This window comes from Pholcus phalangioides, unplaced genomic scaffold (genome assembly GCF_987345545.1).
Source record: "Pholcus phalangioides strain wild (caught in Gottingen) unplaced genomic scaffold, Ppha-v1.0 ptg000012l_1, whole genome shotgun sequence".
In the NCBI taxonomy this organism is placed as follows: domain Eukaryota; kingdom Metazoa; phylum Arthropoda; class Arachnida; order Araneae; family Pholcidae; genus Pholcus; species Pholcus phalangioides.
The window spans coordinates 20,167,266-20,185,817 of record NW_028301605.1 but is presented as its reverse complement, the minus strand read 5'-3'; positions in this window follow the sequence as shown (position 1 = coordinate 20,185,817).

Here is an 18,552-nt window from a genome sequence, read left to right as displayed (position 1 = left end):
GATGTTTCTCGCATATATAATACCAGTACATTTTGAAACATAATTAGCACAGTAGGTTTGGAAATTTTCCTCCTATTATAACTTTTTTTTCCCGGTTTTTCAATGACTCCTTCCATTTATACTGGTCCACGAAATTGTTCACTTAATTTCTCCGGTCAGCTAGGAGAAAAAGACTGAAGAACACTAGTCCAAAGATTAATTGGGTGCGTATCGACCATGCCTCGTGCGATGAACATTACTTGTGATGTGTTCTATCATTCCTCAAAGTTTGCTCACGAGTTATGAATCACCCTGTATTTTTTTTCCCTGTGATTTTCGAGCGAACAAGGAATGAGTCTTGCCCAGCCTTAACCCTAAAATACGTAGCTTTGCATATGCGCAGAGGGTTCTTTGAACGTTCATTACTGCAGCCAGTTCGAAGATAAAAATTGAGAATCGCCTTTGCACATAACGCGAGGTTATATTATTTCGATTTCGTATTCTGAATTTGCTGGTAGATGTCCCAATCAACGAAAAAAACTGTATGTTGCAAGAGCATGTCTGGCTGGGATTTTACAAATTTGTTAAAATGCTTTGTTTGAATTTCTTTTTTTTTAAAATATTAAAATTTGCAATCCGAATTTTTTTTCTTGCTATAGTTTGAATCACAAAAAAGGTAGTTATGGATCGAAAGTAATATTTCTTCAATATATTTATTTTATGTGTGACTTTTGAGACAATGCACATCTTGAATAAGGCCTTGCATAAGCGGTGTCCAATAGGTTTTTCTTCGTGTTTCAATACATGTCATTAACTATGAAAAAAAATTATCAGCTCGGAAAAAAAATTAGCATTTAAGGGTTAAGACAGCCTACTTAAGGCTAAACAGTGACGAAAAAAAGATTTAATTCTGATTTGATCTGAGAATGATTTCATCAGTCCTTATCTGGTCAAAACGCTCGGGGCACAAGACCAGCCCCATCTCAAGACCACCAGCCCCAACCTCTCTCCAACTTTCTGCCCAACCCAATACAGTACACACGTTCATTAGAATTTGTATAAAAATTATAAAAGATAATTCCCCCAAAAACTCTTTGAAATTGCGTTTTAGAGTACCGATTGCTGTCCGTGTCAAAATAATTCGTGGGATGCTTTACCAATAACTACTGTATATCCTAACAGATCAATATCACTGATAAGGACACCGAAACCACTAAACTATCCACAAAAATTATAATATGGAATATAAAAAATCACCGGATTATACAAAGTCGATGATCATATTCTTCCCACGTTGAATTGTAACATCATTATCATTTCCATCGCTATCTTTAAAAAAATACATATATATAAGTTGTCAAAATAATCAATACAACGGAATTAGATTTTTATCATATCAGAGAAGGAAATCGTCACCTTATTAACCGTACATAACACGTTTTTTAAAGCCAAAACCCACAACATTCCATGCGGATTAAAAATACTAATAATAATGTCATAAAAGTCGATTTTTCATGGCATCGTTGCGATATCAAAGAAAGAAAAAAAGAACTCGGTAGCTATAGTACCAAAACCTACATCTGATATATCATTCCCCATTTAATGAATAATAGTAATAAAAAAAATTATATAATACATTATAAGTCGAATAAAAGCCAAAACGAAAAGAGAGTTGTTCCGAAAAAAAAAAAGCCACACCTAATAAAGAAAATGGCATCCGTCGAGCCTTTTTTTAAGAGGAAAAAAAAAGCAACCAATGTACCATGTGTTTGTTATGTATACATATCGTTATTTTATGCAAAAACGATCGCTTTTTACTTTTTTAAGTTCTCGAGACTCCACACAAACACACACATCAATTGAGAGAGAGAGAGAGAAAGGCTGTTTAATCCCCTCCCTTGAAGCATTTTTGATGCGGACTTTGAATTATGTTATCAAAAGGGTGTACGAGGTATTTTTTTCCTATTTATATATAATACATCTGGTTAAAAAGTTGAACTCTCGTTGTAGTTGAAACGCGGAATGACATACGCGTATAGTTATACATCGTTCGTGTCTTGAATAATTATCATTTATGAGTATGATATGAGAATAAGAAGCAGAGTATAAAAGACGTCAGTGAGTGCTGTGTGTATGGAATAAAATTAGTGGGGGGGGGGGTTTATATATTCGTGGAAATGTATTGTGCGAATTTATAGGGAGTTTCCTCGGGGCGAATGGCCGTCTTTTTTTTTTTTCGGTACGAATTAATTCTCTTCTGTTACTCAAATTCAAGTGGTTGGAACAATCGAGCTGTCTGAGTCGGTGTTTCTCCACCTGGAGCAATGCGGCCCCACTGCGGTCCTGGGATAGTCTAGGGCAGCGGTTCTCAATCAGTGCTCCGCGTTGCCTTTTAGGGGCTCTGTGTCCACATCCCAGGGGCTCCGCGGTCGCTTGAGGAAAATAAAATAAATCAACCTTGGGCAAAGAGGACATAAATACGAGAAATAATTTGAGGACGAATAAAAAAAAAACATAGCAGAAATGATTTGAGAACCAAAAAAATATGTACACATAAATGTGTGAAATCATTTGAGGATAGGCCAAAATTACATGAATACGAGAAATAATTTGAGGACAAAAAAAAAAGCATAGATAGTACAAATGATTCGAGAACCGGAAAAATGTATAAATGAATGTGTGTAATAATTTAAATGTGTAAGGAATGATGTGAGGACAGGCAAAAAGTTGCATAAATGTGAGAAAAGATTTGAGGATCGGCAAAAACCACTTGAATATAAGAAATGATTTGAGGAGCCGGAGAAATATACATATAAATGTAAGAAATGTGTTGAGGACAGGGCCGTAGTGTGCCTTCTTAAGGTCTCGGGGTAGACATTTTCTTGGGGCCCCTTAAAAGAGAAAAAATTATGCAAAAGAAATATACATTATTTGTGAGGTCCTCATTCGGCTCGGGACAGTGCCCCGGTTACCCCAGCCTAGTTACGGCCCTGGTTGAGGACCAACAAAAAATACCCAAATGTGAGAAATGATTTAAGGACAATAACAAACAACTACATAATAATTATTCTATATAATTACTGATATTTTACATAAATAACAATGTTACGTCACTGATATAAAACCTACTCTTATAATTAACGAACCATTTGACAATTTTTCCTTTGCTATACTGTAAATTTGTTCGTAATATACGAGTTCCAACTGGATCATATTTCAAATCGGGCGGCATTTTCATGACCTTTTTGGATCATTTGCACAGCCATTCATAAACTTAACTAAAAACTTCATTTTTTGTACAAATGTGTTTTGAGTAATAAATAACCATTACTTCAGTAGTTATCGGGGAAGACGCTGTGGTGGTCGAGTGGTCATAGTGACGGACTCGCGAGGTCCCGGGTTCGAACCCAACGTCGCCATAGCGGTGGTCGGCTGAAGTTGGTATTCTGTGGTTCTCAACTTCAAGGCGCGAATGCGAGCCGATCTCCCCTTTAAAAAGTCTCACCACAGAGAGCAACAGACCTACAAATGTAATTCAATCATAACACTTCACTTCTGAAATATAGATGGCGACACTGAAAAAAAAATCAAACACAACACTACATACGCGCTCAAAAAGAACTGCTAGGTACACACACACTGTTGCACTTCCGGCACAACTCACTAGGTAGTAAATCGCCCATAGATGGTGGTAGACCTGAGTTGTGTTCGGTTTGAAAGAAGAAAAGAAAAAATAGTTATCGGGGGAACTTTTTCAATCATATGTACAGCCCTTCATGAGCTTAACTAAAAACTAGAGAGAGTAATTTTTTTTACGAAAAACGTCTGTGTGACTACAACTCTGTGATTGCCAACCATGGCGGTAGGGCGTTGCGTATTTATAGGGGGCTAAGCGAATTCAAGCAATTGGTGGTCAAGGACAATGAATAACAACGGGAGAAGGGCGGAAAAATTTGAATATCTCGAAGGTGGGAAAGTCACAGCATGGTTTTCGTTTTATTGGCGCGAGGGTGTCTGTGCCCTTCATTTCATTGGCACATGGGGGTCTGCAGAATTTATTTCATTACTCCAAGAAGTCTGTTGCCTTCATTTCATTGGTAAAAGGGGGTCCGGGAACACAACGAGTGGGCAAGAACATGTCGTTGAAAAACATAGCCAGGAATCATCCATCAGTCGGACCAAGGTCTCTCTCTCTACCCGAAGCAGTACATACGACATATAGCCAGTGGATCTTATTACACACTGAATATCCATCATAACCATCATTTTCGTGCCAAGTTCAGCGACCTCAGCTTTTGTAGTAATAATCATTACTCCAGTAGTTATCGGAGAAGAGAAAGAGAGAGGAAAAAAATATAAGGAGGCCGATAACTCATACGTGATGATATTCTTTGGGAGTGTCCCGACATGGAATTCGTACCGCCATCACCTCGTGGGTGATGGAGACTCTTTGTTCTTTGGCCCCCACACCAACAAAAACACATACCTAAGATAACACACAACAACAACAAAAAGAAAGGGTTAAGAACTCGAATAAGATTTTCGCCTTAGTAAAACGACCTGGTAGTCAGTGATACTCTTCATGGCATCCGAGAGCCAAATGATATGGTACGGTATCCGCACGTGCAGTTGCAAATCTGATAACACAGGTATAGATAGATCCAACCTGAACCAAAAATAAAGAAACCAAAATAAATAAAACTTTAGAGAGAGAGAGAGAGAGTCCATTATTTTTTTTTACTACATGAACATGAGTAGCGATGTATGTTATCCATGGGAGGTCGTGTTAAAGCCGAAATGGATGTCGATTTTTTTTCTTATTTCTCTTGTTGCAAGCGGAAAAACTTTTAACTACTGTTTCAACGATGGGCGTTGGTTGACGTTGAGCTCCCGATTCAGCACGTGGTTATTATCGATGAAAAGGATTGATTCTTTTCTGCGTGTTTTTGGTGAAGAGCATTAGTCAAGATGCCCAGAAATGAATAAAGAACTCGACAGTAATTCCCGTGCCAATGTAATCATAACAGAATAACAACATGGGTTCCTTGTCAAGTGGGAACGAACCTTGTTATTTTTTCCTGCTTATATATGCCTATCTATAAATTTTGTCCATTCTCTTACACGAGCGAAGGAAATCAATGAATCGATGGGTTGAATGTAGTCACGTAATCATGGGGTGACCATATGACCAAGCATTTGTTTGACCTTCCCATTCTTTCCAGTTCTTTTTAAAACGAAGCTCCCTTGAATTTATTTATAAGATGTGCAAATACTGTGCATGGAGTTGTATCATTATGATGAGGGTGACTACATATTTAGTCGGACAAAATACATTAAATTCAAGTAAACAGATTCTAGCAAGAATTATGAATTGGGGGGGGGGGTCCTCATAATATTTAACATGAGAAAAAAACCATGATCTAATAGAAATATTAAAAATACTATTTAACCACTGATTTATTTCAAACGTTTTAGACATGTTCCTGATTGTATATGCTATTCTGTGCTGGTATAAAGTTTTTCATATCTCGGATACTAATTTTTTTGTAAATTTTGAAAGAAATGCTTTAAAAACAGCATGATATGTGACATCAATTAATTGAATAAAAATTGATTCAAAATGTAAAGAAAACTGAGAGATAGACGACTTTTTCCTCAGACCAAGATATCAAGGAAACACATATTATCTGAATATTATGCTGAGGTGAACTCGGGAAGAAAAGCCATCTTGTCTCCGCAGTGACTCGAAACCAGGCCTTTTTGCATACCAGGCCCAAAGTGTGGGTCGCAATAAATTTTTTAAAGAGAAATTTTGAGTTCTTATCTTTCAAATAGTATTCAAATTAACAGAAATCGATGTCGATTATAACAACATATATAAAGGTATTTTCTTTCGAAATTATAATTTTTTTAAAAATATTGTTTGCATTAAAAAATCTTCTGGGGGGGGGGGGGCGCAAGAGTCCCCTATGCCCCCTCCCGCGTACTGACAAGGGGGGAGGGGGTTAGAGTTTTACTGACTTTTGCTGACAAGGGATATCAAAAATGGCTAAAAATTTGCTTACGTAATACTTGAACGGCCCCATACATACATTGAGAGATACACAAAGTTTCAAGATATTTTTGAATGAGTGGTGTTCGGAAAAAGGTTCCTTATCTAACAAAAAACTTTTAGCGAAAAATATATGTATATATATATACCATTTTTAGTGTATTTTCAAAGGCCGGACCCCCCGCCCCCTCTGCCCCACTCCCTAAATGACGGGCCTGCAAAGGCAGGTTTAGAGCACAAAACATGTATGATACACGTCCATTGACTTGAATATAAGTACTTCTTGGGTGAAATTTAATGATTCAGCCTAAATTATTCCCCTCGGTATCATTTCGTGGGCATAATTGGTTTAAATGCAGTACTTTTTGAAGTGTCTTTGCTGTACGATCGCTGTCTAAGAAAACTGCCATCCGTATTGAGCGTTTTGAGTCGGGGGCATCTTGTACTTCTCGAAAGGCTTCAGTTGCTTCCTCTTCCGAAGGTACTGGTACCTGCCTTCCAGATTGTGGTAGACACCGGTGTTCAGCAGCAGCTTCTCCTCGTGGTTCATCGGCCTCGTCGTGGTGATCGGTGTCACTATTGTGCCAGTCACCCCGTGGCATTTCTTTCTATTCATCTTCAGCTCGTCCGTCTCGTTATTCGGCCCGTAGACCATCTCGAGGCGCGGATCCAACCTCTCCTTGCATTCTGCCGTGAGCCTCCTCTCGACGTAGGGCTCGATCGGCTTGAGTCCGACGCTGACCAACCTGCCGTGCTCTGCCAACTCCCTGCCGTATGTCTTGTTCCAAGTGTCCCTGGCCTTGTTTTCTTTCTGTATGGCCTCGCCCCAGACGGCATAGAATTCAGGGGGGATATTCGCCCTGCAAGTCATGGCCGAGGGTTTTTTTTAGTAAGAAGTACGGAGGAGCAGTTACAGGTTACAGGCCGATGTTATGCGCTGGATATCTATTTGCTATTGCCATGATGCGTTGAATTAATTTTGCGTCAGTGTCTTAAAAGAATATCTGATTTTATATTGTTACGAATCCCCTGATATGAACAATATGAAGCTTGTTGTTTCCTGAATGACCCTTTTCTGTGGGTTTTTTAAAACGAAAATAATCTGATTATATTGATTAGATGTGGAATTATTTTCTGACAACAAAGTCCGTGAGGTCGACAATTTCATTTTGGGAAAGAGGAAGCTATCTGCCTTGAGTTATTCCAGTCGTCATCTGAAATAATTTGAAAATTGGGTGGCCTTGAAGTGCCATTTAACTATCGTATGCCGAACTCAAGGCTTATACACCTTCAGTTCGGCCGGTTCGTGTGTGAATTCCAGCTGGAGTATGATGGTTGTCTCTGTCCAGACGTTGGGTATCGGCTCTAATTATGTTATCATAGAGGGTAAAATGCCCACGGCGTGACACAAAAACTTCTACCGCAAAGGACAAGACTCGTGACAATTTAAATCTTTAATTGAGAAGATTTTTAGGTCATAAAAATCCGAGTCCTAGTTATAACTAAACTGAGTGTCAAGACAACCTAGGGCAGGGGTTCTTAACCTATTTCGTTCTGCAGACCGCTTGCACCGATAAATTGAAGGCCACGGATCCCTTGTATCAATAAAATGAAGCATAAGAATCACGCACACATTTTTCAGAATTCCATTCGGTACCCAGTATTAACAAAACTTGGTGAAAGTGTTCAATAGTTTCCCGTGAGTACGGGGCCCGGCGCGACAGCACCTGTCACACACCCCTAAGGGCGGCGCTGCAATCATGAGGTGATAGTAGTGGGTTTCCTGAAAGCAAACGGTCCTGGTCTGGGATCAGTTTCCCAACACCACCACCAATGATAGGAACCGACGACATGAATATTAATTTATTGTTTGAATAGTTTGATTAATCAGTTTTCGAGATTATTTAAAGGCGTGATAGAATACGAAATGGAATCGGACCGTAGAAGAAGCGATTTCGTCTCCCCCCCCCCTCTTACAAGATATGATAACGATATTACTTGAGCAATTATCTTTTCTTTTTCCGAAAGGAAATGCGAGGAATCGATGATTCTCAAGGGTAATCGAGTACAATTCAGTCAGCGATTTTCACACGGCAAATCTCATCTCGAGGTTTAAACTCCCTAAAAAAGAATTTTTTTTCCCTCTTGACGCGAGGTTTCTCAAGCATTGCCTGGAATGAAAGCCAAAGAGTATCCCGTCTTAACATTAGTTATTTCAGTGATTCATCGCTTGTTAGGCTTCAGCGCCCACATTCACATACACGTTTCGGCGGCCTAATACATATGTATAATTCCTTTCAATACGTGTCAAAACACACTACACGTCGTCTGATGGAAGGTAAATCTTGATTGATTCGGGAGATATCGAAGAAAGCTTCTCTTAATGACATCAACTTGATCTGATCCGAAAATGACAGAAAATATCTTCCACGTGCATAAACCAGGGCCGCCTTGGCCCATGGAGACCTACCTCAAGTTCATAGAGAGAGCCAGGTACAGTTTCAGTCCTTTCCCGATTCGTTCTCAAGTCAAAAAAGTGACGCTTCTCTCTCTCTCTCTCTCTCGAGAGAGAGAAGCGTCACTTTTCTCTCTCTCTCTCTCTCTCTCTCTCTCTCTCGAGAGAGAGAAAGAGAGAGAGAGAGAGAGTGTGTGTGTGATACAAAATTTCTTTCGTTCTGATCCTCTCTTTTCTTCAGCTCCCCTCTTCTTTTTGCTCTACCCCTCCTTCAAATCAAAGAATAGTAACTTCATAGTAATTCATAGTAACTTCATAATTTCATAGTAACATAATAGTAACTTCATAGTAATTCATAGTAACTTCATAATTTCATAGTAACATAATAGTAACTTCATAATTTCATAGTAACATAATAGTAACTTCATAGTAATTCATAGTAACATAATAGTAACTTCATAGTAATTCATAGTAACTTCATAATTTCATAGTAACGTAATAGTAACTTCATAATTTCATAGTAACATAATAGTAACTTCATAATTTCATAGTAACATAATAGTAACTTCATAGTAATTCATAGTAACATAATAGTAACTTCATAGTAATTCATAGTAACTTCATAGTAATTCATAGTAACTTCATAATTTCATAGTAACATAATAGTAACTTCATAACTTCATAGTAACATAATAGTAACTTCACAAATTCAAATTTAGATATTCCTGCGGCACAGTGTCCGGTCCGAAATTGCGTGCCGATGACAATTCGTGAGCACCGTGGTGCTCTTTGAAGTACTAACAGCACCACAGTGCTCACTCTCAATGTGCCCGATTTCATACTTGCGAGATCATTACTCGTTTTAAACATTCCACAATTTTATTGGCCAAAAGCATATGAATTCATAGGTCATAAATACTCAACAACCCATGGGCCCTCAGATCATATGATATATGACTCTCCCACGACCTCAAATCTAATTTTTTAAAATTCAACTAGGCGGCACATTTACAGACGCGCTTTATACGCCTCAGGGAAGTCCCTTGAGGCGTATTTACAGATCATGTAAGTGGCCTGTGGTACAGTTCCATATTACTTGAGCGACCAGCATCACTCAAGTGGTCTACGCCACATTTATACAAGACTCAAGTGACCCCCGAGGCATATTTCCCGACTTGAGTTTTGCCCATATTTGAGTGACCCGCGGTACGGTTCCAGAGCGCGTAAGTGGCCCGCAACACGTTTTCAAACCAGTGAATTGACCCACATTCTTCTAAAGATTGAGCACCCTTGACATAGGTTCTCCTCTTCTAATGATGGGCATGAACCGGTGCTCTTGACTCAAAAAATATTGACGTCCACTCCGGATCCTATTTTTAAGACGTCACCATACGAACGGGGGTGGGGGGAGTGACTAAACTGAACTGGTATTTGTCATCTGAGGGTGAAAGGGCATTATCTCAGCAAGAGGATGAAACGGGAAAGGAACCTGAGGTAATGAGATTTCGGGGTGCTATGATTTTCCGAGAGTAAGTATGGAAACCGACAGACCGGTTGTTCCGTGCTAGGTAAGAGCCAAAGAACATCAGTTCGCCCGAAACCCCATTGTGCCATAGAGACAGCTCTGTGCATAACTGGTAAGTTATCTATGAAGCTATCGATGAGATGTTCAGGAAAATCATCTGATCAATTAATTTGTTTATAAATATTATTTAAGAAGTCATTTTAGAATTTCGTAGTGATCAATATCATTGCTAGTCAAAATGACAAGTCTTAAATCAACCCTTTAAGCGGTTTTCAAAATTTTCCTGATTTCCATTATAACTGCCACAGTGGAAATCACTAAACCTTCTAGAAATCACCATCTATTTTCCAGAAGAATATTTTTTTTCGCGATTGCGTGAGCTGATATATATTCCCTCCCCCTCCCCCAATAGATAATAATGATAAAACAAGGGAAAGACTCGTTTTCTGTTGTTTATGCTGCACTCAATAATTCTATACTACCTCGAAGGAAAACGAAACACATCGTCTCGCTCCTTCTGTTATCAGACTTCAAATATAAGCTGATTCCGTCCACTGGCAGTTGATCGACAGGTTGGAGCGGGGGTGGGGAGGTTGAAAAGCATGTTAACCAGAGAAAAACAGTTGTTCAGAGCTTGCTGGGTTCGTTAATGCCGAAATAAGAGGGTTTCAAGAACCCGAGATATTTCAGAATTTCCAAAATGAAGTGGATCAAGTTAGACGAGATATCTCGTCATTGCCACTATAAAAGGCTAAAATTGATGAGATCGTGAAAAATCTGTTCTAGGAGGTTCACCAAAGATCCCTGCCCGACTTCAGGATGGTGGCATGGCAATTAATGTACCAGTGTACGGTTATTGTCAGGGCCGTCTTAAGAGCATCATGGGCCCTCGGACCAAGTGGTTTTTCTGAGGCCTTACCTGATAAATCATAGAAAATTTCCACCGGATCTCATTTTTGTGAGGCCCCTCTTCCCTTGAGGCCCCGGACTGTGTCCGGGTGCTCGTTACTTGCACCAAGAATGATAATTTATTGATGTTAATGGAAAATCAAGAATACGTTGATGACCTGTACTACGTTCAACAGTAGAGCCAGGATCAGCGCTGGCGGGCTGTGCAAGATATCCACAGAATTCTTCGGCAAGCACACAATACTTTGTTATTCACACACCTTACTCCAATCTGGAATCTGTGGCATACTAATGGACGTGAAATAAATGCCATTTCTCGTCAACACAAAATGAGGACGAACTGGGTTATCTCGTTGACACTATTTGGTCAACAATACCTTAACTTTGCATTGTAAAGCTTAATGTGATGCAAGGTGAAATGCCTTTAGTGACCCCCACATCGACCGATTATCATGTGTATTCAGACATTCTACTCAAGGTTACGATATCATTTCAATTTTTCTTACCCTTCAGTAGGCGTATGATGTTTATGATTCAAATTGAGGAGGAGGGAGAAGGGAATCGATTTCATTATGCCGGGTGGGGGGGGGGGGACACACTCTTGATACAACATGACTATACTAGTGTATTTCTTACATAGTGATGAAAGCAACGAACGTGTCGTCCGATGACGAAGAGGAAAAAGACACGCTTTGTTTTTCAACGAGTTCTTCGGAATCACTGACCAAGCGGATAATGACAGTCCAATTACAAGGACGGCCGACCACGCATGTTCGAATTCACCCACCCTCCGATATGGGCCTCATGGTTTCTTCGCGGCCATATTCTTTGAACAGCTCGGCCGTGAAACTACCAATTACACTTTGTAAGTCACATAAAAATTTTTACGTGCAATGAAAACTGTAGACTCCCCGCCGAGACAATTGAAATATGCCGTCCCTCAAAATCACCATTACTTTTCAAAAGGCTTTAAAAGAGAAGAAGCACTAATATGAGTGATGCATATAAGCGACAAGAGATGGCTTCAGAAAACTTGAGGATGACGTAGTGAGAGTACACAGGCCAGACACAAAAATATGACATAGAATGTCTATTCGATTACTGAATGAATGGTTCGAGGCTAAAGCCGTGACCACAGTCAAACTTCTGGAAGTTCAAATTCCCCTGTACCACGGATACTTAGCCGAGAACTATATGATTATATACCGTACTTCATATACACACAAACCTTACTTTTCAGCACAAGCAAACGTGTCAGAGAAAAGAAAATATAAATAAAAAAAATATGTAAAATATATATATATATATATATACATTCATACTTCAAATATACGTCATTTTGAGAATTTCACTTAAAGAAAAGCAAATGCGAATCATCGGAGGATGATGGACATGCAACCAAGGACAAAGCACTAATATGAGTGATATACGAGCGACAATATGGCTTCTCCAACACTCGAGGAAGATGTAGAGAGTATACCGGCTCTAGATAGAGAGGTTGGACATGAGATATGGCGTAGAATGTAAAATCGGTTACTGGGTGAATTTGAATACGTGTGGAAAGTTAAAGAGCCGTGGTGTTAATGGAGTCTGAACTTCCAGATATTTCGTCCGGGTTCGATCCCCACCGTCGCCATAGATAGATAGAACCGCTCACAACCCCGGACTGATGCAAAGCACCTTACTTCCGTTCCCTCAAAAGAGGCAGAGTTGTGTCGGAAAAGTTAGCAAAGATTTCTAGTGGTGGCTCCCCTTGCCCCGTGCTCGCAAGTTTCGAATCACTCGCGTCGTTCTCTCCTTGAAGACAGCCATCAACTCGATGCAACATGCAAGCCATTTGACGAAAATGGGTTACTGAATCCACACCGTCACCATAGTGGTGGTCGGCTGAAGTTGGTTTTCTATGGTTCCCAACTTCGAGTCTGTATCCGCTTATGAGAAGATGTGCTCTGTAGATGTCGTCAAAACTTCAAATTTAACTGGACCACGGATATTTAGCCAAGAGAAGTATCTCCCCATCATGATCATAGTTCGTACATAGGGTGAACGTGACCTGTTCTGCCAAACGAAACGGGGGTGTTAGGCCGGTATTACACTATAAAAGTTTGTTAAATGTCCTTTTATAAAACTTGAAAAATGCAGCCAATATGGTCAACGGTTGAATTTTCTAGAATGTAACCAATAACCTTATTGGTTAGATTTTTCAAGTTTTATAAAAGGGATTTTATCAAACTTTTATAGTGTAATACCGGCCATAGACGAGCCCAAATGGAACATGAAACACGCTACTGCATAAGAATACTTCTTTTGTAATTTTAATTTTGCATCTTTGCAATAATTATGTACTTTCATGTTTAAACGTCAGAATATCGCATTTGCATTCAAAGAACTATTTCAGTTATTGTCAATACTGTACTTCATGGTTTCAACAGGAACTTCCTCTGATGCGGTTCAGCAGGTTCTGAGGTTCACCCCTTTCGAATTTTTTGTCTCGTGAGTTTCGCCGAAATCATTTTAGTAGGTTTTGGCGACGATACGATTTTTCACTTCACCGATCTCTCAGCGCTTGTAGCTCGCCATCATATACGGATATCCTGTTGGTAGAGGCAGTGTCACCTTATAGGATTCTTTATGCAAAATCAAATTGTCGCCAAAATCTGTAACTGCCAATTCTGAACTTTCGTCGAATATCCACTTCGATAAACGCTGATTTCAGTGATGTGTGTGTGTGTATATATAAACAAAAGACTAAATTTCTCCTGAAACAGAAAACCGAGATTGTCTATTTTAATCTCTTTCGGAAGCTGGTAAAATGGAAAAATTTGTGGCAAATTTGACCGATTGAAGCTAGAAGGGTGTTTGCGAATTGGCGACAGTTCGGTTTTGAACTTTGCCAATCTTCCAGCGCTTGTACTCCGCCATTATATCCAGATATTTTTCGATGAAATCGGCGTCACTTTATAGGAATTTTTCTGCTCTTTCCAAGTAAAGAATTACTGGAAAAGTACTTTCCGAATTACTGAATTTTTCTTATTTTTTATTACTTTGCGATTTTTACATTGGTGGCGATGATGAAAGAGCAATTGTTGCAAATCAACTCAGTCACTGTTGAAAAGCTATGCTAATTCAAGTGTATTATCGATTGGTGTGTGACGTGTATATAAAATTCATAAACATCAGTGGGGGCCCTTTTTCTGAATTTTGAAATTATACACTGCTGCCAACTTGAAAGGAAAACTGTTGGCATTAACTCAAAAAAAAAAAAAAAAAAAAAAAAAAAAAATCTAGCGTTTTCTAATAAATTTTCAAAACTTTTCAGATATCAATCAAAACCACACACGCACGCGCACGCACGCTATATTACATTTCAATTATGTGCTGCATAAGCTCATTTTGTCCAAGGCAATCTCAATAATGCATACACTGCTCAAAACAAATAGGGGAGCAAGCAAAAAAGTGAAGAAAACCGTGCGAGACAGCCACGTATTGGCATACAATGGATAGTACACGCGTATCAATGCGCAATACAGAAAAAAGACGTAAAAAAATTTGGAATTAAGCTTTAATTCTTTGAAAATATGGAAAAAACATGAAAAGATGATTTAGGGCAACAATTTGGTTACATGTAAACGAAAAAAAAGTACTGTTTTGACATGATGCATGAGTTTTAATAGGGCGTGTGGTCTCCTCGAACAGCTAAGACTGCTGTACACCTGTTTGCCATGGATGCGACGAGGTTATCGATCAGACTTTGGGGAATACTGTTCCATTCCTCAAGAAGTGCAATCTGCAAGTCTCGGACAGTAACAGGCGGTTGTACTAGGCGGACAGTAACTTGGTCGCGCAGCAATGCGTCGTCAATCCAATCGAGCATGTTTGGGACATGCTCGATTGGATTCAGGTCAGGAGAGCACGCTGGCCATTCCATACGCTGTATTGTTTCACCAGACGAGCTCTATGCGGTCGGGCATTATCATCCTGGAAAACAAAGGAATCTCCAATGGCTCCAGCGTAAGGGATGACATGAGGTCGCAGTATCTCGTCTGCATACCTTCGGGCCGTCAAAGTGCCATTCCGAATGATATGCAGGTCCGTACGTCCGCCTATGCTGATTCCACCCCATACCATCCAACTAGCTCGTCTGTATTACGACCTTTCACGAACGAATGCGGGGTGATTTCGAGTGCCTCTGTCCCTCCATACCAGAACACGTCGGGTGTCACAATCCAGACTGAATCGGGACTCGTCTGTAAACAGCACTTGGCTCCAATCATGTCGCTCCCAATCTCGATGTTCAGCAGCCCATCTTCTTCGGGCCGCACGGTGGCGTGGGGTCAACGGAACGCAGACCATTGGCCTACGTGCATAGAGCCCTCCCTCATGAAGCCGATTACGTACTGTTCCGATTACGTACTGTTTGGCTGGACACCCTTCGTCCTGTTGCCAAGAGCAACCGTCTTTGCAGCTGCGTAGCATTCTCTTTTTTTGTTTCGACGGGCTGTTAACCGTACATACCGGTCATCAGTTGCTGTAGTGGCGCGTGGCCGACCTTGCCCTGGTCGACGTCTAACATTTCCTGTTTCTTGGAATCGATTCCACAGCCTTGCAACAACACTTCTGGCGACTCCAACAGCGTCCGCGACACTACGTTGTGTTTGCCCGGATTCCAGTCTGCCTATAACACGCCATGCCATGGATTCCGGTAAATCACGTTGTTGAGACATCCTCAAGTCACCTTGTCTGAAAAAAAAATACTGCGCAATCGAATTTCACAGTTACGGCAGTAAAACAGACGTTTCTGCAACATCCCGATTTCTGCCCTTATCTCCTTTTTCTGGTTTTTGACGTCATGAACTTTGATTTGCATATGAAGTTTTCTTTTTCCGTTTCCTGCTAGGCTTTAAATTATGGATGATTCATTTTATGTTACTTATCGGTATACATCTTTGCGTAATTTTGCTAAAACCATGTGCTCCCCTAATTGTTTTGAGCAGTGTATATGCTATTGCTACCTAAGCTAGTTTCAACGCCTTACTAAAAACATACATGTCGGTTATTACATACACTTCTCGAACCGCCTAGGGATTGTGTCATAACCGAACTCGATTATATTCACATCTAACACAATGTCTTACAACTTCAACGGAGGGGAAAGAAGTGTTGCTTGCGTGGTTTCCCTTTTAAGTACGCTCCCTTGATTTCGCTAAAAAGTAGTAAAAAAGAATCAAATTTTAGCATTTATTCGTCAAAATTGGCAAATTTCGCATTTATCGCATTTACTTCATAAATTTCGCATTTATCGCGGTTATTTCGTATATACGAAATTTACGTATCACTAATTATGAAACAATTTGTTTTTTTTCACACTATTAATTCGCTATACAGGGTGATTCTAAATTCACTGGACACTTTAATAGGAGATATAAGACTCCTAAACAAGCATTTTTGGTCATAGAATGTGTAGTGGAATCACGATAACAAACACGGTAGAGGGTGTTTTTTGGGTGAGCACAACAACATTTTATCAAAAGAAAATGTATTTTTCGACGTATCTGCCGCGCTATGGGTGCGGGGGGGGGGGGGGGGGGGAGGTTGTTATGTGGTGGGAATCCCATGGTTCAACCTGGGTAACGCAAAATTTACCACAAGACGTTATATAGTTTTTTATTGTTTGGCGCAGCTTAATCTTGATGGCTTGCACCAATATGAACCAAACTTTCCAATCCAATCCGAAGGTGCACTGCACCAATAAACCAAACATTTTTTAAATCAAATTTTGGTTTCCATTCCTGTGTTTAGACTACCAAGGTCACGCTGCGCCAAACAATGACAAGCCGAGCGCGGATCCAGAGTAATGCGTTCGGAGGCAATTTATTGCGTAGATTCGTCTGATTACTCTGTAGAATACGGGACAAAGAAATTTCTTTTCCATATTAGTCAGCTCTTGGGAAGTGAGTGAGTGATCCCCCCTCCCGCCCATCATCCCTCTCTGGGTCCTTGCTGTGACAAGCGGTACAATGGAATTGCGGTAGGTTTTGCGTTACCCAGTTGGCACCGTGAGGAAGCTCACCCACATTACAGCCCCCTGCACCCTAGAATGATTGTTAACACATATTGCAGCAAATACATCGGAAAAATATGATATTCTCTTTTAGTGAAGTGCTGGTGAGCACTCATTAAAAAAACCCATCAATCGCGTTTGCTATTGCGATTTTATCACATATTCTGTGACCAAAAATGCTTGTTTATTAGGTGTCTTTTATCACCTCTTGAAGTTTGGCCCATGGATTTAGGGAGAATGACCCCGTATATTATTTTATTTCGATATTTGATTGCGATTCTCTTCCCGGTTCCTGGGTTCGCAACCTCTTTCCTAGACACAACATGTGTAGGGATCTATTAAGATCTGCATGAACGACCACCTAAATGGGATCCCAGACGGGATTCGCTAGCCGTGTCTGGTACAAAAAAAAAAGAATTCTAACGCGGAATCTGATCGGAAAACCACAATTCTTTTTCCCATCCAAAGCTAGGTGGGCACCAATTTACAAGCAGATATGCATCGTAAAATTCTACGGGTGATAAAATTTATTTACTTATTTTCCTCTCTCCAGCTAAATTGACGGATTTAGGTTTTCTTCTTCGGTATTTAAAAGAGGAAGTGAAACTTAATTCGAATAGAATCTGACTTCTCTCGAAACAATTCCACGCACTAGAGACACTCGATCACCAATTCTCTTAAGTAGGGGTTTGCCAATAACAGCTAGAGTTTAATGCTACTACCTATCTATATAACCCATCTTCGCCATTACGTGGTAATGCCTTTTTTTTTCTTTTCTGTATACGTTTTTTTAATGCGTCATTTATTTTCTAAAGCATGTTTAGCAGAGCAGATATGGAGCTGATTAACCTTGTGGGGATGTGTATAATGTGTGTGTGTGTGTGTGGCTCCTTTAAATATTTTCTGGGTATTTTGATTTGTCCAGGAACTTACTGCAAAGTTAATCTTCCGTAATCACAATCTTTATCCCATGTTCATAAGTGCTCGAAATAGTTTTGTTTTCACTTGAAAACGTCTGTAAAATCGGTATCGCACGTGTATGAAAACTCGTGCGTTACGAAATGAGTTCCAATTAGTTTTTTTTTTTGGCAAAATTTTTCATGAAATGTACGGCATGGGTAAAAGTTAATGGTGTCAATGGAAAGATGAACTCTTCCATCCGCTACATCCTCCGGATTTAAGTTCCTGCGATGTCGACCCAAAGAGAAGACACTGGAAGATTGGTGCGCTAACCCTTTCGGTGTGAGACTCCCTGAAATAGCAATGTTTTTCTCCGGTCCTGTTACCGATTCACCAAAATTCATAATTAGATATTACCAGATATTATATGAAAATTCCAGCTGAATGTCGTGAAAATTCAGAAAGACATCGGTGATACAGTGAGCAGTAATTTCGAAACATGCGGAAAGTAACTCAATAATAAGGGGTTCCCCACAAATTGGTATACGATTATTTTTTGTTATTTGATTCTTTCGGGAATAAGTACACAGCATTATGCGAATGAGCAAAGACGCGAGTCTGATGCTATTTAATAGAGGTATTTCAGCTGAACCTGCGTGTTATGATGTCAA